The sequence below is a fragment of the Humulus lupulus genome, chromosome 2 (genome assembly GCF_963169125.1).
Source record: "Humulus lupulus chromosome 2, drHumLupu1.1, whole genome shotgun sequence".
NCBI classification, from domain to species: Eukaryota; Viridiplantae; Streptophyta; class Magnoliopsida; order Rosales; family Cannabaceae; genus Humulus; species Humulus lupulus.
Genome location: NC_084794.1, coordinates 89,637,202 through 89,659,657, shown reverse-complemented (window position 1 = coordinate 89,659,657; position 22,456 = coordinate 89,637,202). Strand labels below are relative to the sequence as shown.

The 22,456-nt window shown below is 36.2% G+C and overlaps 2 long non-coding RNA genes across 2 annotated transcripts; both read right to left on the bottom strand.

Annotated features, from left to right (window-relative positions):
• Positions 1-10,716: 10,716 nt before the first annotated feature.
• On the bottom strand, positions 10,717-12,740 carry LOC133818190 (uncharacterized). Its single transcript, XR_009885819.1, has 3 exons — positions 11,631-12,740; positions 11,248-11,313; positions 10,717-10,924 (listed from the first exon to the last, which is right to left on the bottom strand). It is a non-coding gene; the product is annotated as an uncharacterized LOC133818190 (long non-coding RNA).
• Positions 12,741-13,597: 857 nt separating this feature from the next.
• Positions 13,598-14,498, bottom strand: LOC133818191 (uncharacterized). The gene is made up of 3 exons (XR_009885820.1): positions 13,994-14,498; positions 13,778-13,820; positions 13,598-13,639 (listed from the first exon to the last, which is right to left on the bottom strand). It is a non-coding gene; the product is annotated as an uncharacterized LOC133818191 (long non-coding RNA).
• Between the last annotated feature and the right edge of the window lie 7,958 nt (positions 14,499-22,456).

Genomic DNA, 22,456 nt, shown 5'->3' with positions numbered 1-22,456 from the left:
CATATTCCTTGTCTCATTTACTTGTATTTCTTGTTTAAGAGTTGTAATATCTCACGATTTTTGAAGTCTATCAAAAGCGTGAGCTCCTCCTTCTCTCTGCCATGGCGCGACGACGTAAGGTGGCGCAGAAGCTTGTTCAGGCAGATCCCCGTTCCGAGCTCCCTTCATCCACTGAAATTCCATCCACCGTACCATCGACTGATGGGATATGCGAGATCGATACTGATGTGAATATCTCTTCAAAGGTTCTTGAGAATTCAAGTAAGGATGAGGCTCATGTTTCTCCGATTAAGCAGACAATACCTGAGATTAGATCCCCTTCTTGGGCGGAGGAGGTAGAGAACCAGTCGTTTCACGAAGCTGCGAAGGCAACCTGGTCTCGTTTCAAGGAATCGCTTCCTATTCAGGGGGGTACAAAACTCGAATATAAGGAACCTTTGCAGCAGGAAGGGCAAAAAATTGCTCAACTAGACCTAGAGGAAATTGCAATCAAAGCTTCTTTCTAGAATTCGACCTTGATTTGTGTAGTTATGGGAGCTAACCCACCATTTCCTGTCTTCGAAGGTTTTATTAACCGGATTTGGGGGAAACTTGGGATCGAACGAGTTGCGAGGATGAATTCAGGATTTACGATGGTCAAATTCAGAGATGAGGCTACTCGTGACTTGGTCCTAGAATCAGGGGTAGTTCATTTTGATCGGAAGCCTGTTATCTTAAGGCCTTGGACTGCTGATATTGATTCTCTGAGATTGATTAATTCAGTGCCGGTTTGGATTCGTCTTCCAGGTCTTGGGTTACAGTACTGGGGCACAAATTGTTTAAGTGCTTTGGTTAGCACTATTGGGAAACCAATAATGATAGACAAGATCACAAAAGATAGGTCGATGATTAAATTTGCTAGGATATTAGTTGATATGGAAATATCAGACTCTCTTCCTAAGTTCATCAGCTATATCAATGAGAGAGGTCAAGTAATGGACCAAGTGATTGAATATGAATGGATGCCTACAAAATGCCCTCAATGTAAGAAATTAGGACATACAGTCTCAACTTGCAAATTTGTAGAAGGATTGGTTTGGAGGAAGAAGGAGAGTCCAACTAATCAGGCGGATGGTGGTAATGCTCATGGAGATATTAGCACTCACCAGAAACAAGGTCAGGATATTTCACCCCAGTCCTCATAAAAAAAGGAGACGATACCCCAACATGAGGAACTTCCTAAGGATCAAGGCTGGACTACTTCGAAAAACCCAGGTACAGTGAAATCGAAATCCCCTGTTATAGACCAGAATAGTAAAAATACATTCAGTGTTCTTCAAGAACAGAAGAAGTTTCTCAATGACCCTTCATTATCATTGAACTTGAATGGACAATTTCAATATAATGAGTTGGAATGTTAGAGGCATAAATAAGAAGAATAAGCAGATAGCTATTTTGGATGTCTGCCAGATAAATAAGATTGGTATTGGAGCTTTCCTAGAAACAAAAATAAAGGGTGATAAACTGAAGGATGCAATGGAAACTAGTTTTCAGGGTTGGAATTATCATAACAGTATAAGGTTGGAGGGCTGAATTCTTTTGATATGGAAGGAAAGCTGGGTCAAAGTGGAAGTTATCAAAGATCATTATCAATTTCTGCATTGTAGAGTTAGATTTTGTATCACTGGGCAGGAGTTTTGCTTTACTGTGGTTTATGGCTCTAATCAATTGGAAACTAGGAAACTGCTCTGGTCAGAGTTGTCTGCTATGCCTCTTCAATTTAAACCATGGCTTATCATGGGAGATTTTAATGCTGCTTTTGATCCTAGTGACAGAAGAGGTGGCAGGTGTATTCTGAAAAAAGAGCTTGAAGATGCTAGGAATTGGCTTGATCTTGGTCTGGTGGAAGAAATGAATTTACGGGGTTCCTTTTACACTTGGTCTAATAATCAAGAAGGGGATAATCGCATATTCTCTAAACTAGACAGAGTCTTTGTCAATGAGGACTGGCTGGACATTTTCCCTTCTGTTATAGCTGCTGCTCGTTGGGAAGTGACGTCTGATCATTGTGCTGTTATTCTGAAACAAACTGGTATTTCAAATGAGGGTTTTGCTCCTTTTCGGTTCTATAATATGTGGACAAGCCACCCTCAGTTCAGATCTACTGTCTTAACTAATTGGAACAAATATCTTAGAATCAAGGGATGTGGGTTAGATCAAGTTTCTTGGAAACTTTTGCGGCTGAAACATGAATTGAAGAAGTTTAATTGGAAGATTATTGGGGATGTGGCTAGGAACTTTGAAGACAGTAAAGTTGAGTATCAAAAGGCTAGGTTTGATCTTTTCTCTGACCCGCAGAATCAATTTTTAGCTTCAGCTGAGAGATTATCTTTTCAGAGATTTAAAAATCAAGAGAAGATTTATGGCAGTTTCCTTAGGCAAAAAAGTAAGATAGAGTGGCTCCAATTCGGCAATGAAAATTCATCCTACTTTCATGCCTATATGAAGCAACGGAAGAGAGCTAATAGGATAGCTTCTTATGTAACAGAAGATGGCAGAGTAGAGGACATTTATCCTAAGGTAATCAGTCACTTTATTAATCATTTTAAAGCTGCCCTGGGTTGTCCTAATAAAGCTACAGGAAATGTTGATTATGCCATAACAGATTTGGGTCCTGTTTTGAGTGTTGAAGACCAGCTGGCTCTAATCAAGCCTTTCTCTAACAAAGATGTTAAAGCAGCTCTGTTTAGTATAAGCTCTATAAAGAGTCCTGGACCAGATGGATTTAGGGCTAGGTTTTTTAAAAGCTTATGGAAAGACATAGGGAAGGAGGTTTCTAAGGTTGTCCTTGGCTTTTTTGAATCAGGGTATATTCCTAAAGCAATGAATAGTACTATTCTAACCCTTATCCCTAAGGTAGATCACCCGAATATAGCTGCTGATTTTAGGCCAATCGCCTGCTACACTACACTCTATAAATGCATTTCTAAAATGCTTTGTCATAGGGTGACTGGTATTCTTCCAAAGTTGATTAACAAGAACCAAGGGGCTTTTATAAAAGATAAAACTCTTGCTCATAATGTTTTAATTCTCCAAGATCTCTTAAAGGGTTACAAAAGGAAGTATAGCTCTCCTCGGTGTTTATTGAAGATTGACTTAAGCAAAGCCTATGACTCCATTGATTGGGACTTTCTTGAAAACCTGCTGAAAGCTTTAAAATTTCCTGATCGCTTCATAAGATGGATCATGATTTGTATGAGAGGTGCTTCTTATTGCCTTATGTTGAATGGTCGTCTTCATGGTAACTTTCAAGGAGGTAAAGGTCTTCGACAAGGTGATCCCATTTCTCCTTTGCTGTTTGTTATAGTTATGGAGTACCTTACTCGATCCTTATTTCAAGCAGCCAAAGGAAAAGGTTTCAAATTTCACCCATTATGTAAATCTTTAAATCTAATTAGTCTATGTTTTGCTGATGATTTACTTATTGTGTGTAAAGCCAATACTAGCTCCATTCAAATTATTCAGCATACATTAGAAGAGTTTTCAGCTGCTTCAGGTCTGCTTATCAATAAAAGCAAATCTAGAGCTTATTTTGGAGGGGTTTCGGACCAAGAAAAATCTGTTTTGCTGAATATTTCTCAGCTGAATGAAGGCGAGTTTCCCCTGACTTATCTTGGTCTGCCTTTGAGACCAACGAAGTGGAAGGCAATGGATTGTGACTTAATCTTAAAGAAGATAAGGCAGAGACTTTGTGTTTGGGCTAGTAGGAACCTTTCCTATGCAGGGCGGGTCCAGCTGATCCAATCTGTTTTTGTTGGGTATCAGGAAGTACTGGATGAGCATATTCCTCTTACCTCAGAGTGTCCTAAAGGAGATTGATCATCTTTGCAGAATATTTCTTTGGGGAGGAAAAGGAAATAGGGGCAAGTTTCATCTCACATCTTGGGAGCTAGTTTGTTGCCATAAGAGTCATGGTGGGTTAGGTTTCAAGGAGGGGCCTCTTTGGAATAGATTGCTGTTATCTAAATTCATTTGGGCTATATCTTCTAAGCGGGATTTTCTTTGGGTTAAATGGGTTAATTGTATTTACTTGAAGGGGACTCAGATTTGGGATTACAATTTGCACCATGATTCCAGTTGGTATTGGAAAAAATTGATCAAGATTAGTAAAGCTCTCTCTTTTTCTTTGCTGGTTTCTGCAACAGCTAATGGGAAATTGGTTTTGTCTAGACTTTATCATCTGTTTCTGACTAGCAGCCCAAAGCCTATCATGAAATCAGTTTGGTGTTCTATTTCAGTGCCTAATCATAAGTTCATTCTTTGGCAAGCTGTTCTTCAAAAGCTGGTAACCAGGGATTTGTTATGCTACTGTCATATTCCTCTTCCCTCTCTGATGTGCCCGATTTGTGATCTAATGCCTGAAAATCACTCTCATTTATTTTTTGAGTGTGTTTTTTCTACGAGAGTAGTGCAGTCTATTTTTGATTGGTTGCAAGGGCTCTGCTGGCCTTCTACTTTTTCAGACTGGTGCAATTGGCTGGAGGCAGACAGGAAGAACTTCAAAGACCGAATCACTCTAGCTGTTCTTGCAGCTTCAGTTTATTACATATGGTATACTCGGAATAGATGCCATTTTGACAGTAGTTGTCTTATGATTTCTTCTGTAACTAGTTTGATTAAATCTTCTGTTTCAGCTAGAATTCTTGGCTTTAAGCTTAGATCTAAGTCTGTGGCTTCTAGAGCAAACCAAATGATTCAGTTTTTGTCTAATCTGTATTGATTGAGAGCTGTTTAGCTCTAGTTTTCTACCTGTAATGTTTGTGTGTTGATCAATAAAATTCCTCTTTTCTTGATAAAAAAAAAACATTTTACTTTATTTGTATATTTTTGTTTAGAGTTTTATTTCTCCATTCTCTTCTTCTAGTTCTTTTATTATTTATTTGTATTTTCTGCCATAGAGTTGTAACACTATTTAATCAATATTATTTATTTGTATAATTTTGTCTAGAGTTGTAATATTTCTTACCATTTCCATTGAAATAACATTTATTTTCCTAACACCAACTTTAGCTAGTTTGGTCCCCAATCCAAAGATAATCATTGTAGTTTCCTCCTCTAGTTCGGAGGGTAGGATTCTTATACTTTTACTTTTTGTTGTTTACATAGTTAGAATTCGTCTAACTCTTTTAATCATTTTGCATAAGATGAGATGAATCTGAAAAATGCCTTCACCAGCTTTGGCCCTATCATTAAGAGACAGTGGGTTATCAAGAAGCCACATCGGGGGCTGGAGTTTCGACAGGAACTCCAGCGAAGGCCAAGGAGACCGCCTCTTCCCAACAACAACTTTGATCTTCCATGAAAACAACCAAGAAATATCCTCCTCCATGTAACACTTTATGACCCAGGGACCGTTACACTGTGTATTTTAAATAGTGCTAAACTCGCTAAATGAGTTATTTGACCATAATCATGTAACTAAACGTGATTAATGATTTAGGGTTAAATTTTTTTGTCAAAGATACAAACTTTTCACTAAAACGTTTACTGTATACATAGGATCCCAAAATACATTTAAAAGGTTAATTACAATAAAAGAGTTACAACCTGCCGACCTAAGCGGCAAAATAGGTTTTGACCCTAGTTCCTTTTCAAATCCTCGGTCGTGGTGGTCGAGCAACCACATATGTACATATCGTCATCTAAGCTCTCCAACTCAAGGATGGTTCATCTTTTTTTTCCCTTTACCTGCACCACATAGCACCCGTGAGTCGAGGCTCAGCAAGAAAACTTAAACATGCTCATAAGAAGTTAATAAACATCTATCCAAATCATAATAAGCATGCCTAGCAGTAATACCCTACTCATGCATGTGTACTGGTACAAATAAATGATTATGGAATCATTCTGGGGCTTGTAGCTTTAATCAGATGACCATAGAGTCAACTCGGGGTCCTTTGCCCTGAATAGATGACCATAGAGTCAACCTGAGGTCCTTTGCTCTGTCCTCTGTATAACCAGCTTTGGAGCTGATCTAGCATACTCAGCGCTAAGTTTTCTTCGCCCAATAGATCAGTCAAGTGTAAGATGGGCTCCTGGTTATGCTAAACCATATGGACTAGCGCTTCACTCTATTGCCATGCTTGACTAATAAGTCAATGCCTTACGACCAACACTCAGCGTGCTAATGCCATCCTTGACTAATAAGTCAATGCTTTACGACCAGCACTCCCCGTGATAATGTCGTCCTTGAATAATAAGTCAATACTTTACAACCAACACTCACCATGCTAATGTCGTCCTTGAATAATAAGTCAATGCTTTACGACTAGCACACAATGTGCTAAGGCCGTCCTTGTCTAATGTCAATGACGGGGCCCAACCCTAGGATATGGGACTAATAAGTCACCCGGAGCCCATTGCCCTATCCTCTGTATAACTAGCTTTAGAGCTGATCTAGCGTACCTGGCGTTGAGTTTTCCTCGACCAATAGGTTGGTCAAGCGTATGATGCGTTCCTGGTTAATCAAAACCATAACGACCAATGCTCAGTACGCTATTGCCGTCCTTGACTAATAAGTCAAGCCTTTCTCAATAAGATAATGCAAACACGCATATGTCATATGTCAAATATCCAGTTATAAAGCATTCAACATGCAACAATCATAAGCATAATCATAATCATGCACATACTCAGGCGCTCATGCCCTCTTAATGTTCCTATTCAACAATTCGGGAATCACAAGGATAATAATAATCATGCACATTTACAGAGACTCAGGCTCTAATCAATTCTGTATTCAACATTTAGGCCATGCCATAATCACATGTATCACATACCAGGTGCAGTTTTCTTACCTTTGGTCCAAGCACAAGTTACCAATAAACGACCCTTGAGCACGATCCTGATTCTGAGCCCTAGCGATAACCTAGTCACAACCACAATATAAAATCCTATCAATAACGAGTAAACACAGGCTTTTGAACCAGGTCCTAGCCTCTGGGACGTCGAATCCTACCAAACCAGGTAGGAAGATCGATCCGAGCCCTTAAGTTTAAGTTCCCATGACTAAAAACCCACTTTGGCAAAAACTGCCCTTTTGGGTCGCGGCCCCAAAAACCCGAGTCGCGGCTTGCTCAAGAATAGGGGCTAAATCCCTCTCTATCTGCACCACGGGCCCTGGCCTGCCTAAAAGGTGCCACAGCCCAAGGTGCCCCCAACAGTCAATTCCACCTGCTTCTTCAAGCCTGGGCCCGACACACAAGAAAAGGGTCGCGGCCCAACCACAAACTCAGCCATAAAACTATATTTTTCCCATTTTAAAACCTTCCAAAAATCTATCCAAACATACCCAAATCTCAAAAACAAAGTTCCCAATCATCTCAATGGCCCAAAATCCTCAAAACCCAAGCTTCAAATCATTCAAAAACTCCTCAAAACATAAAATCCAAATTCAAAACTTAAGAAACTTTAGGAAACAGAAACTCAGAAATTCAAAGCTTAAATTACCTCTGATTATGTTGTTTCTCGCTAAATCCTCAGGCTAATAAGCTTATAATCTTCCCTAGAATCGTTATGACTCGATCCTTGTTGAATCCGAGTCCTAAAACTTGAGTTTCCTTCGAAAATGCTAACAGGCGTCAAAAAGAGAACGGGAGAGAGAGAGAACGAACTGAACGTTCTTTTTATGTTTTTGACAGGTTACTTTGAGCTTAAGTAACCTCAAGGCAATCCCAATGCTCGGGGTCCCAAAAACATCCCCGGGGGCCAAATAGTCAAAATTCCTAGAATTCCTTCATGATCTCACTAACTCCCAATATATCATCAAATATTCATTCCCATTACCCAATATACCCCTTTTCTTGTGTGCCAATATATCTCGCTAATCAAGTCATTATTTTAAAAACGTGTCACTGAACATGTAAGAGCTAGGGTTAAAAAGGTTTTGGTCTCAAAAGACTCATTTCATATACTCAAACTATTATAAACACGGGATCCCATAAGAAAAATGAATTAAAATAAGTTTACAGACTCCCAAAAGTACATGAGTAATCACTAGCCATAATAAGGCAAGATAGACAGTCTTCAGGTCTCGCGTCCCTGCCTAAGCCTCAACCGTGGCGGCCGGGCAACTGGCTATGTACATTTTGCTCGCAGAGCTCTCCAATCAAGGCTGATCTAACTTGCCCTTGCCTTTACCTGCACCACGTAGCACCCGGGAGCTAAGGCCCAGCAAGAAAACATCTTATACAACTCAATCATTGAAATCAGACAGTTAATTCAATATGCATGTGTTTCTATCAGATAATCAACAATAGATATTCAGCACGTACATTCAGATTCAAGATACAATCAATCACATATTACGCTCATACACATAATACTCAGGGCCGCCGACTTAGGCCGCACCCTCTGTTTAACCCACTGACTCCGGCCCACTTAAACCGAGCTCAGTGCATAATAAGCTGTCCCCGGCTACCAGTGACCGAGCCGCGCCCTGTGCGCTAGTGAAACCCTTGGCACCCTTAGGTCGTTGGTTCACTAAATGGCTTGCATGGAATAATACCATCTTTTCAAGCGTTTACAATAGGGAGCCCTTAGTCCCGTCACATATATTCAACCAGGTGCAGTTTTCTTACCTTTAGTATGTACAGTTATTGAATTACGAGCAACGCCCCTCAAGCACGATCCATTCCCGAGCCTAAACCTTTATCACCTAGTCACAACCAAAGTATAGGGTTCCATTAATACTTGAATATAGGTTTCTGGTTATAAAACTAACTCCCGGAAATCTGAATTCCACAAAACACGCGCCGCAGCCCTTGCTTTGGGTGCCGTGGCGCCCTCCCATGGCTGAGCCTCCTTGGCCTTTTTCATCCTAGGGCCGCAGCGCTCTAGAACAGAGCCGCGACCCTCCCCTTTGTGCCCAGAAAACCCATCATTTATAAGCTTGAAACCTCACCTTAAACCATCCCAAAGCTCTCCAACTCATAACCAATTAATCCCAACTCCTATAGCATGACTTAAACAACATAATTCCAAAGAAAACACAGCCTAACACACACTAATCCTCTCTTTTCAATTTCTGAAACTCAAGAGCTATAAACACTCAAACTAGCCATTCAAATCCAATTTAAAACATCTAAACCATGAGTTGAAACTTACCTCTTTTGTTGAACCACTTCACCAAGCCAAAGCCAAGCTAAGTCCCCAAGTTTCCTCCTCAATTCTGCCTTAAAACATCAAAACCATGTTTGCCTCAAAACTTAACCAAAACCCAGAATTTCCAACCACAGAAGAGAAGATTAAATTGCTTACCTTAACCTTGACTCAGTTCTTGATTAATCCATGAGCTAAGCCTCCAAATCCCCACCTCAATCCTCAGAAATTCCAGCTGATTTTCCCTTAAAATTTCAGTGTTTTCCTTCCCTTTGTTTTCCTTGAGAGTGAGAGAGAACTGAGGTAAAGAGTTTTAGTCGGTTTATCTTTTCTTCTAAAATTTTCCTTAAGTCTATCTTATTGCTAAGTCAATCCACAGGCTCGGGGTGCCGGAACCGTCCCCGAGGCCAAAATGGTAAAATCCCCCAATATTCCCGCCTAGACATCCTAACCTCGAATATATCTCCATATATTTATTTTCATGACCCGATAGCCCAAATCACTACCCGATACCTAAAATACCCCCAACTTATCCAAAGTCATATCTTAAGTCCCGTTGTGACTTTTCCCGCTATCTGACCCTAGGATCGTCTCGAGTCGTGCTCTGCGAACCTGTCCACATAATAATGTGGTTCTCATATATATCACATATTTATTTCATATTATCACATAATATCATCAACTATCATATAATCAACATTAATCACATATTCACACGTTTAAGTCAACAATATCCACTCTAATCCCATTTATGCCCTCCCAGCATGCTAATCAAGGCCCCTAAGCCTTATTAGCGAATTTGGGTCGTTACAACTATCCCCTCCTACTGAGAATTTCGTCCTTGAAATTTACCTGAATAGCTCGGGATGCTGATCTCGCATCGCCGTCTCTAACTCCCAGGTCACTTCCTCGACCTTGCTATTCCTCCATAATACTTTCACTAACGAAATCGTCTTATTCCGCAGAACTTTGTCCTTCCGATCCAAAATCTTAACTGGTCTCTCCTCATAGGACAAGTTTGCCTGCAGCTCCAAGTCCTCATACCTCAGCACATGTGTTGTATCAGAAACATACTTCCGCAACATAGAGACATGGAACACGTTATGAACTCCTGATAGTGACGGTGGCAAGGCCAGCCTATAAGCCACCTGTCCAACCCTCTCTACACTACAAGAAAAAATGCTTTTAATAACACCGAAAATGTGTTATCAAAACATACGATAACACTTTCTGATGTGTTAAGACCGACTATGTTATCGTAGGTCAGGGTACTTTACATAACACTTTATCAGTGTTATACAGATGTGTTATTGTACTGTCAACGATAACACAATTTCTGTGTTATTTTAATATGTAGATAAGTGTTGAATTATGTTATTTATAGTCGATTATATAACACTTTTTTTTGTGTTATACTACACTTTAGTATAACACATTATTTGTGTTATACTACACTTTAGTATAACACATGTGTTATATTAGCTTAGAGAAACATAATCTTTTTTTACTTACACAAAACTAGGAAAACAAACATGAAAGTTGAAGCCAAATAAGGTAACATAAATAGATTTTTATTAATTACTCAAATGTAATTACAATATTTAGTCTACTAGTCTAGGCTTAAGAAATCATATTACAACATAATTTATGCCCAATTCAGATTACTTTATCACTAAATACAAAACAAGAAATGTATACGAAAATTAGTGAAATACATTCTTCCATTCTAAAGGCCTCAACTACAAATGTTGTCAAGAATTGCTCCAAAGAAATCATCTCAATATACCTGCACATTGTAAAAAAAAAGTCCTTTTATTATTAAGAACATAAGACTTAAGCTAGTTTCCACCTGTAAGCATATAAAGTTTAAATTAAATTTGTAATAACTTCAAAACTTGATGAAACAGCAGGGTATAGCAAGATGTACTACCATGCAAAACGACTGAAGCAACAAAATATGCAACTTAAAACAATAAGCTAAGAGATGAACGAAGAGAAAATTCCACTGCCAAATAGAGTACTCTATCAATACCTAAAACTTAATGAAAATGAAAAGAAACATTCAGCAGCATAATTCTAAAGCACAACAGAAGACTTTCTTCTTTATACCTTGACAAGGGCTGATGAAAGTCATCTTTTTGTTGGTAGTTCATCTTCTAACATGGTCATATCAGCCTATTAAGAAAGAAAAATCTAAGCATATGAATTTCCCACAAAACAAACAGTTAAATTCAGAAATGAAAGTGAATGAGAAAATTAGAGAGGATAGAGAATGAATGAACTGAACTTTATTGAAATATATTGAAGTGTTAAATAGAAAAAGAGAATACATTACTTATAATGAGCTAAAAATTAGAGTAAGACTAACAGATTCATAGAAAACCATAACAGATCTAGTAGCTACCACTTAATAGATAAAATTTGTAGTAATAAAAGTACTACAATCTTTCCATTAATCATTTATAGTGTGCACAAGGGAAATAAAAACCCACCTGTTTAGATGATGTTAGAATGCCCTGTATAAAGCCCTGAAAGCATTGCTTGTCTCAACAATAAGGGCAGGCCATACATTCATAGCACTACACCAGTTCCTAATAGTCCAAACTAAAGAATTCAAAGTCTGTCACAAGTATCTATTATCGACAAAAAAAAAATCCAATTTAAATTCAGTAGTTGTGAAATGTTTTCACTGCCATAATCATAGCTGCCACTAAAGCAGAAGATCATATTGACACAAGTAAGTTCATACAGCAGAGTCGAAGCTTAGTCATCACTAGGATTACCTTGCTTTCTTGTGCACCTCTTGTATTTACTATATAAATGCATTATAATCACTTAGTCATCACTAGGATTACAATAACCACTGTCAAACATACTTAATAAATTAAACATGTTTACAATTAAAGTGTAAATAAAAGCTGCTTAAACGAATGGTTTCTCTTCAATGATTTTAATTGCTAGTGCAGGATCCTTGGGTTAAAGTTTCTGAACAACAAGCCTAAAATGAATAAACTGCTTAAGTTGCACTAGACAAAACATGAATGAAGAAACCTAACCTCAACAGAGCATTGTCTATCAAAGATAGTTAGAGCACATGTTTAGACTCTTCATAAGAAATATCATCAAAGAATTTCATTAAGTAACAAGGCACCAGCCAAATTGAAATCAGATTTAAACAACTATTTACTAGTAATACTTAAATTAATAAGATGCTCTGAGACTTGAGTACTCAGCTCATAGATATTTAATTAGTGGATATGCCATTAGCCAAGTTGATGAACCAGAACAAGTAAAAACATAGTCTAGTTGATTAAATGCAAAACTTTTCTCTAAACCAAACTACTGGTCAACATAGATTTGTGGAATTAATTTCTCGTTTATGAACCAATGACTGGAGTAAAACTAGAATTCATGTAAATAACAATGGTAATGGCATATAACAGTAGTAAGTCCAATTTATAGATTTATTGGATTTGGACTATATATACAATGACAAGGGGAGAATTCAAACAAATAATTGGCAATTGGTATAGAAAATTGCTTTAAGCAAATGAAAAAAAATAATAAGCAAAAAATGACAAGATTCCACTAATTATGATGGAGCATAGCGCAATTACAGCAACAACATAACCCAATGCAAACATGTAATCCAAATGATTTTACTTCCAACACAGTTATAACAAAAAATAATAACCCATGAATCCATATGGAAAACTAAGATAAATACTTATCTATTTGTATTATTATTTTAAGGTCTTCATGAAGTGAACAAGGATAAATGAAGAAACTGATTAAAATGATGACCACTAGTCAAAAATATGTGATGCATGTGTGTGTGTGTGTATATTGTCACATCGAATATAAAAATGGAAAATGAAGCATCTTAAAAGATTAACGAAAGAACTAGTCCTTGGTCCCAAAAATCTATCAGCAACTATAAATTCCATCAGAAAATAAAACCAAGCAAAATCTGATAGTTACACAATGCACCCATCAGAAACTAATCATAAATTTGAAAGAAATAAAAACTAATAATGAGATAAGCACAAATCCAAACGCTTGAAGAAAGCCTAAAGGATTGACATGGTCATCTTAAGCATGGAAATATATACATTTATACAAGTACATAAAATATAATACAGTCTCATAGCATGCTAATCATGCACAGTACACTACAGTATCACTAATCATGCTAATCAGAAAGTACTGCCATTTCTAACTATAAAAATCAGTATCACTAATCATGCTAATCTAGTGAGATTGAACAACTATATAAAATAATACTATAAAAATCCCCACACTGCCAGACTATCCTTTAGAACTTAATATTAAGATCCTGTAAACCAAAACAGAAAAGAAGTTAATTACAGCTCTAAACTAAAACAGAAAAGAATTAGCTATTGCTTTCATACTGGAATGAAAAATGTGATTAACTTACATAGGATCCTGTAGATAGTTACCTCTCTAAAAGTTTCATTGTAGTTGCCTCATCCAACACATCCTTGCATTCACATAGAAAAGCACATAACTCTTTTATTATTGATCGGTACTTTGAACTATGCATGGGAAATTTCCCCAAAAACAAAGGCCAAGTTTCTGGGATCAAATTCATAAAAATAAGAAGTTTTGAGAACTTTACCTAAATTTGACCTCAGATTTTCTGACTCCTAATTGCCAGCTCTCTTCTCTAGTTTTGGAAAAAATAATTATGTAACTTAAAAACTGAACATCAATTGCTGTTTCATATAAACACAGGTTATCAAGCTAAAAATCAACACGAGAACAAATGAGCAACAAGTTGATCATGTAAAAACAGATACGAATCAAATTTATTTTTAAGTTATACACCACATACCAAAATCTGTGAATCTCCTCTTGCAAAGGTGAAGAAACTCAGCGTATTTCTAAGCTCCCTCGTTTGTCTTGTCAAGCTGCAAGACCAAAGGTCGCCTCGTCATGATCCCTGCAGATTTGCCAATTCAAATTCCATTATATATCCTTGCTAAAACAAAATAGTAAATAAGAAGAAAAAAGATACAAGAAAATTAAATGATAAAAATAGTAAATAAGAAAAAAACAACTAGCCTTTGTTTACTTTTGATTATTAAACTAAGCAAGCTAGTTAATTGAGGGTAGATAGAGATGAATAATAATAAAAAAAAGAAGAAGAAAGAGCTACATGAAAAAGCTGAAAAGTAATAGACATAAAATCAGCAATTGATTATGCACTCAGAATGTTACTTACTTAATTACCATTGTAATTAAATCTTTACACTTATATGTTTAAGTTGATACCAACTCAAAGACAGCTTTTGTTACCAACTCAAAGATAACTTTTGTTACAAAGACAAAATACTTATAAAAACAGAAGACAAGGCATCATCAAGAGAGGACCACGCAATAAAGTTTATACAACATGCTACAATAGAAAATGCTTTTAATAACACCAATATGCTTGTGGTACACAAATTTCAAATCATGGTAATGAGATGTATAGTAGCCAGAACCTGCATATGTATGGATTCAGTAGCTTATAACAGATAGAAAATTTACAATTATATCCAAATATATATGTATGAATGCAGTAGCTTATAACATAAGGTCTAAAATTATGTATATATATATATCTATCACTTCATCTTTTACAGCTTGAACAGACTGGCAAAAGAACCACATTAAGTTTCAGGGATAAGTAGCTCATAGAGATTAAAAAAAAGGGACAAGTAGCTCATATCATAGATCATAGAGATGAAAAAAATTAATTGCTCATACCATAGAGTCTAGTGGATTTACTGCCTGTAGTAAAGATTGCCAACAATATAGGAATAGACAGTCTACATACAACCATTAAACCATAAAAGGGATCCAAAGCATATAAAGGATATAGACAAGTTTGTCCCAGGCTGTGTGCTCAGCACAATTTCTCATTAATAATGATGGAAACCTTGCACTTAATGCCATAGTCAATCTATAATTATATCCATTTTACATGAATATACTTTCACGTTTTAGCATGGGGATACACCAATTGAAGTCAAGCATGACGAAACAAATGCAAGTAAAACTATGCCGTATCCATCCTGTCAATGTCAAACAATGAAGTTTACTTATGATATGAAACTATGAGTTTCATTAGTATTAAAAGCCATGATTTATACCAAAAAAATAGATACACACTATAGATATTCCAAGGTCCAATATAAATGTTTTCTGTGGAAGAAATCACTTCATCGTGTCTCTTTGGGTTTCCTTAACCAAAGAATTTAGGGACTGCCCCTTCTTTTTGTATCTACCATTACTGGATAGTGTGCTTCAATATATATTAATATATACATATACACATATACAATTTACATGCACAATCCACAAAATGTTGGTGATGAACGAATGTGTGAGTCTAAACTGAGAAAATCAGAAGACCAAAAAGGAAAAAGAACACCAACAAAGTAAAAGAATCTTTTAAGTGTTGTTGTTGAATGCATAACAGGCAGAGAAGTTCCCCTCAAATAAGAGGAAACAACATAATATGAAAAAGGTTTTCAGTTCAAGCATAGAGAGAATCCTTACAAGATTGCAAAAATAAGATACCAAGGAGAAAATAGCAGCAACTACAAATATTGGTTTTGTTGCAGATGACAAAATTGATTGAAGAAAGATGGGGAGGCTAGAAGATGTATCCTGAAAAATTTAAATAACAGAACATCATCTCTTGTAATTAAAAAGTACTAATCACAGAATCAACAAAAATCATAAAGAGAGAATTCTATTAACAAAGGTATATTTTGCAGCTTTAGACAAACAGAATTTTTGAATTCTGGCCCAAAAAATAGTTAGTCAAAAGATCATAATATAATTACTCTTCTTTGCAGCAAAGAAGGTTAATAATTTGCAATCCTCAAGAACTTCTAGTTTCCCACACCCTAAAAAAACAAAAATAGAATAGAGCTTCTTCTATTTTTGTAAGCAATTAGTAGATTGAAGCAAACAAGGTTCAAAAATAGATACCCACTTTTTAATTATCTTTCATTCCAATACAAAATAGCAAATCAAACTCATAGACATGCTTCAACCATTATCAAATATAACCATTATAAATAAGTAAGCAATCCAATTCACCAACATGCATTACAGTAGTCATTATGCTAATTCAAGCTAATTTCAGCAGCCATGCTAAGTAAAGGTAAGACCATTTTTGAACTATTGATTGGCCTTTCTTTCAAAAAATTTAAGTTTTGTAACTTGTACAGTTTTGAGTTAAGCTATTTTATTGAAAAGAGAATCAAAATATAATTTATCAGTCACTTTTTCTGTACAGAATGAAATTTCATTTACTGAGATTGTCAAGCAAGAACACAAAATCAAAAAGAAAAAAAATATATAAAAGCCATCCATAAGAGTGCCAATGTAGAACTTAAAACAATGATTACCATGTCAAGACAAACTAATTGAATACTTTTCACACATCTAAATTCAAAAGGGAGATATGGGCATTGGTAAGAAGATTAAATACTTTAATTCAATGGACCATTCATATAACCACATTGGAACATTAAGAGGTTTAAGTTCTGGTTTAGAGTTTCAAAATCATGTCTTGTAACTCATCTTGCAAGGAATTAATATATCCAAATGATTAAACAACTGAAATTTTTGCAGGTGATTTCATTTCTAACATTTCTTTTAGGTGGTTTTCGAAGAGAAACATACTTCAACTCATTCATAGCACTCACAACTGATGCATACTTGCATCGAAGAAATTTCAACTATAAGAAAATCCAAAAGTACCACTAATGCACTTTTATTTTATACTAAATAAGCCATTTGTTGATAAGCATCATCTTAAATCGACTATATATGAATAAGAGCAAAAATATAAGAGAAAATATTAGGCAAAATGTGACTTGAAGTAAATCAGCAAAAGCAACCAAGAATGAATACAATAATACATTTTAAATAGAGTTATTTTATTGTGTTATGGAAAGTAGACTTTCTTGTAGTTAAAAGCAAACCAAGTTAGTCTCAAATTATAAAATATCCATGCTTTGTTGGAGAACTATAAAATTATTTATATGAAGTTTCTTAGTGACTTTCCCTTCCCAGTGACTTTTTGTTATTTTGTTTCCAATTAGTTCATTTATTTTGAATAAAAAATGAAACTAATACTTCCTTCTGTGATGTGTGAGTTTTTTTGGAGGTGTAATAGGTACCAAAATTATCCAATAAAAAAATTAGAATTTTGTTAAGAAGTTAACTAGAACAACTACTTACTTATTAGCTACTGTATTTAAACTTTAATTACTTGATGCTCAAACAATTGAGTACATAATTAGAGCAGCAGGACAATTGTAATAATTGAGTACAGAATTAATCAACTTTTTAATTAATGTGGTGAGACTTTATAAAAATTAACTACAGAGAATAATTGAATCAACAAAAAATATATATTATATGCAAATTAAATAACTACAGATAGCTTGCAAATTACTAGAACACCTGCACTAGAAACCAACAACACAAACTACAATTCATAAACTAAAAAACACAGGAAATGACAGAGAAACAACTACTACCAGAATAGACTAAGCATTGTAATCATTGACGTTATTATTGTCCCAATCCACTGAACCAGAAAATACCACTTTTTTTTAGCATACTCACAAACATTCTTTGGATTAAAAAAAACACTTTGGATTAAAAAAGCTTTGGGCATTTATGTTTGTTCTGTTTAAAAATGATCTGAAATCCCACAAAATTTTCACTGCTCTCATTTTTTTCCTTCTTCATTTTCAAATCTGTCTTCATCTCTCTCTCTCTCAAAAAAGAAAAAAGAAAAAAAAAAAGAGAACTCTAGGCAAAGAACACCCATACTGCTTTTGTCTGTGCACCCAACCAAATCAACCAGGACTTGTTAAAGACAAGGAAAATTCCTAAATCTCAACAGAATTGCAAGACCAAATGTAGGAGTTTTTTTTTATATTAACGGAACTTGAAGATGAGAAGAAAACCGCGAGATTAGCAATAGAAGGCTCAGAGCTAAATCATGTTCACCCATTACTAAATCAAGTAGACTTGAAAAGAAAAGCTCAAAATAATGAATCTCCTTTACTCTATTCCAAATAACAGAGATATGTTTTAGATAATGTGTATTTTAGGAACTAATTGATTACCATAAAAACAGAGCAATTAGACTAAGAGACAAAAGGATTTGAATCATATCCTTGATCATGGGATATCTAATTTTTTTCTACGAAATAAAAATTAAACAAAGCAACATTGTTAACTACTATTTTAAAACGTATATTGTTCACTGAGACTATGCATATTTTCTATCTCCTCTACCTTTTCTCTGTCTCAAGACTTATATTATTAGACTAGAAATATATAGCTCACCCTATAAAACTATCTTGAATACTTCATTAAACCAAAGGGCTCATACAACATATTCTATCTGTCCAAGCTCATAATGTATATACAGTTTCTTTGGATCATTTTGTCATACACTTGTGGGGCATTGACCATTAGTTCAAGAGTAACATAGACCACAGTTACCTTACACTACCTTGAACCTCAATACAAACAAACATTCGAAAAACTAACCCAGAACTTTTTCAAAGAAGCAAAGGACAATAGATATAAGGCAAGCAAAGGTCTTCCCTAGGAGGGGATCGGTGCAAGGCTTAGGGAAGGAGAGGAGAAGAAAAGGGTCTACGTGGCTGAACTGGTATTAAGGTGTGATATATAGACAAACTGGGCAGTACACAAATAATCTCATGAAACAAGATATTTGTTTGGGTTTGGTCCCTTTATCGTCATCTCATCACCCTTCCTGGAATCTATGTTTACCAGTACTAGAAATGGAGATTCTATTTTTGTTAAGGGGTAGTGGTGAGAGAACGAAGGCATACAAGATTTCTAGGGCTTTAGAGAGAGATTGGAAATTTTTAGAGAGACATAAAGTTGGGTAAAGAAAAAAAAGTAAAGCTTATCAGTAGCGTAAAGAGGGAAAAATAGAAAAAAAAGCACCAACTCCCAAAATTTTAGTGTCCCGCCCATAATTTCATTCCCACATAACATAATACTTTTTTAATAGTATTATATTCTAGTGTTGTAGTAAGCCTATTCTGTTGTAGATTAACCATAAAATGCAAACTATAAGGAATGAGAAAAATACCTGGTGGACAGGCATATGTGAAAGAGTAGTCTCCAGAGAGGGGCTTCTCAATGCTTCTACAAGATTAATACATGTTGCCAAACACTGAAAAGGATCCTCTATCACACTAAGCACCCTTTTGTTCACCCTCCATTTGGTATTTCCAAGTGTATCTAGGGCCTAATACAGAGAACAATATCAGCATTAGTCTAACAATAAAATGCCAAACAAGAGGCCACATGGAGTAGCGAACATATAAAGAAAGATCAATTTGTGAAGGCCTGTTTGTGAAGAAACTAAGGCAAAGCATTGAAGCATATTCACCAAGGAACTAACGTAACAAACTCCAACAAGGCATTCAGACCTCTAAAACAGGTTCCAGTTGCTTCCTAGAATTCCTTTTAACTGCTTCACGTTGTTGTTTTGCTCCATGTGTCCGCATAACATATGATGGCAGGAACAAATAGGCTCCTTTGTCATACCTGCCATATAAGGGAACATTTGTTTTAATACAAAGGTTATTTAGTTTCAAAGAAAAATGTGATATTACAATTTTCTATACGAACAGTAACCTGAACTCCAAAAAACTATAAATATATATAAAATAAAATATTTTGAAAAAATAAACCAATTGGCAATTATTGAATCTAAATATTCAAAGACGCTTAAATTCCATACCCTGGCCAATTATTAGGGGGGACTAGCCTCGGCATATAAGGGATGACCATGTGCCTGGCCTGTAGGAACACCAATAAAAGTTTTGTGATTAGCCTGCTACTCCCTATGAATCATACTTAAGTTTGAAGTTATATAAACAATCATAATAGCACATTAAATCTACAAAAAAGAAAGAAAAATTATAAGGAGGATAATTTGGGTGCACACCACCCATAATTTCAATTATACTTACAGTTTTTTCCAGGCCTCTTCGAACAAGTGGGTCACATTCAATTACACCATATCTCCTGCTGGTCTTCCTAATCAAAGAAAAGAAATGCATACGTTACATAATAAACACAGTGGGAATGAGATTAAGTTCACCAGAAATGAAAATGTTCTTACTGTGCTTCTTAGTGATAGTTTTAAGGCTGCGAACAAATGCAGGGCGTATATCCGGTGGAGTACCACCTAATTGATCAACTGGAGGTTGTATATACGTTGTTTCCGTCAATAACTAAATCAATCGACATCCAATCTGTATGGTCCTAGAACCAAGATAAAGTAACAATGAGGACAACAACAACATCATAGATTGTGAAACCAATGTTATGAGCATCACAAATCTTACCATGGGCTTCTTGACCCCAAGGAGAGAGACTAGAAATAGAAAAAAAAGAAAAGGAACAAGGCAGTCAAGCACCAGCTTCGCAGAACAATCTTTTCAACATATATTATTAAATTAAACCTATAAATATATATATATATGTGGTTCTTGGAAACAGACATACCTTAATGGCTACTGGCTAACCACTCAAAAATATTATTTTATATGAACCAAGTAAATATATCAAAGTCAGTCAAAAGTTGGAAATCTACCAAAAACAAAATGCTAATAATTAACCAAATCAAAGAGATGGGAAGTTATATATATGATCACCAGAATCCAAAGAAAGCGAGGGAGCTTTGAATTGACACTCGACCCTTTGAAGAAAAAACATGGCTTCCTTAAAGGGTTTTGAGAGCTCTTACTCGTACTTGGTCAACATCTCGCAGTATGCCTCCATGAACTGATCCAAAGCCGGATCTTCGCCGAGGCAGCCGGTGCTCATGTGGCCCATTGCGGCTTCTGATGAGCAAGCTTCTTCCAGTCTAGCAATCACCTCGGGCGGTGTTCCAACCTTTGTATATACACATATTATTGAATCTATTAGTGTATATATATATTAAAAAATTATTTGTAGGAACATGTATATATAACAACATAAGAATAGCAAAAGAATCAAATCATGTTGCTTTGGTTGCAGAATCTTTGAACAAGTGAAGAATTCTCCCCCATTTTCTCAACAAACAAACAAGGCCTTAAACCACAAACAATACCTCTGTTTGTTTCCTAAGCAAATTAATAAAAAAAACCAAAACAATAATCACTCATTTTGTGGTTCCAAGAAACTAATCAATCCAGGTAAAATGACGTTTTCTCATTTTCTGATTACTCATTACATATATAACCAAAAACAACAAGAAAAAGAACATACAAATATTGAGCGCATTTTCTCAGTAACCAAACAAAGTTTTCTTTAATTGAAGTTGAAACAAACCTCCACTCAAGCCACTGGTCCGAGTTAGGTCGATATCGTAGGGACTGGACTCAACGTCAAGAGCAGAACAGACCTTATCGGGAAGCCTAGAGACAAATTCGGTCCTGAGTGAGTTAATAGAGCATCCTCGACTGAGTCGGCGATTCCGGCGACCGTTATCATTGGGTCACTGGAATGGTCGGAGAGGCTCCATCACTAGAATGGTCGGAGCACCTCATCATCGCACGACCGTTATCACTCGGTCTCCGACTTCGCTCTTCCGGCGACTGAGAGGCTCCTTCCATTCGTTGAGGCTCTTGTAGGAGGTTGCGTTGGAAAGAGGTGGTGGTGTTCAAGGTTCAGTCTTTACCAATTTTTTCAACTAGGTTTTAGAAAATTGATTAGAAGAAGAAGAGGAAGACGGTAACATGATGGTCAGAAGTGTGTAGAGGTTTGGAAATAAAAAAGTAAAAAGTAGAATACTTTACTAAAACGCAGGCTCCCAAATTTTGTACCGCCAATTTTTTTTCCCACCAATTGTTTTATTATTTGATATACCATAATACTTTTTCAATACTATTATATTTATATGTTATGGAAATGGGTATTTGGTGTAGTGCTAGGATCTCAAAGGGTCCAACAAACCGAGGGCTCAACTTGCCCTTCACTCCAAACCTCCTCACACCCCTCAACGGTGAAACTCGCAGAAACACGTGGTCCCCAACTTGGAACTCCACGTTCCTACGCTTAGGGTCAGCGTAGCTTTTCTGTTTACTCTGCGAGGCAAGCATCCTAGCTCGAATCTTTTCAATGGCCTCATTAGTCTTCTGAACCATATCTAGCCCCAAATACCTTCTCTCATCCATCTCATCCCAGTGAATGGGCGATCTACACTTCCTTCCATATAACATCTCATAAGGAGCCACTCCAATCG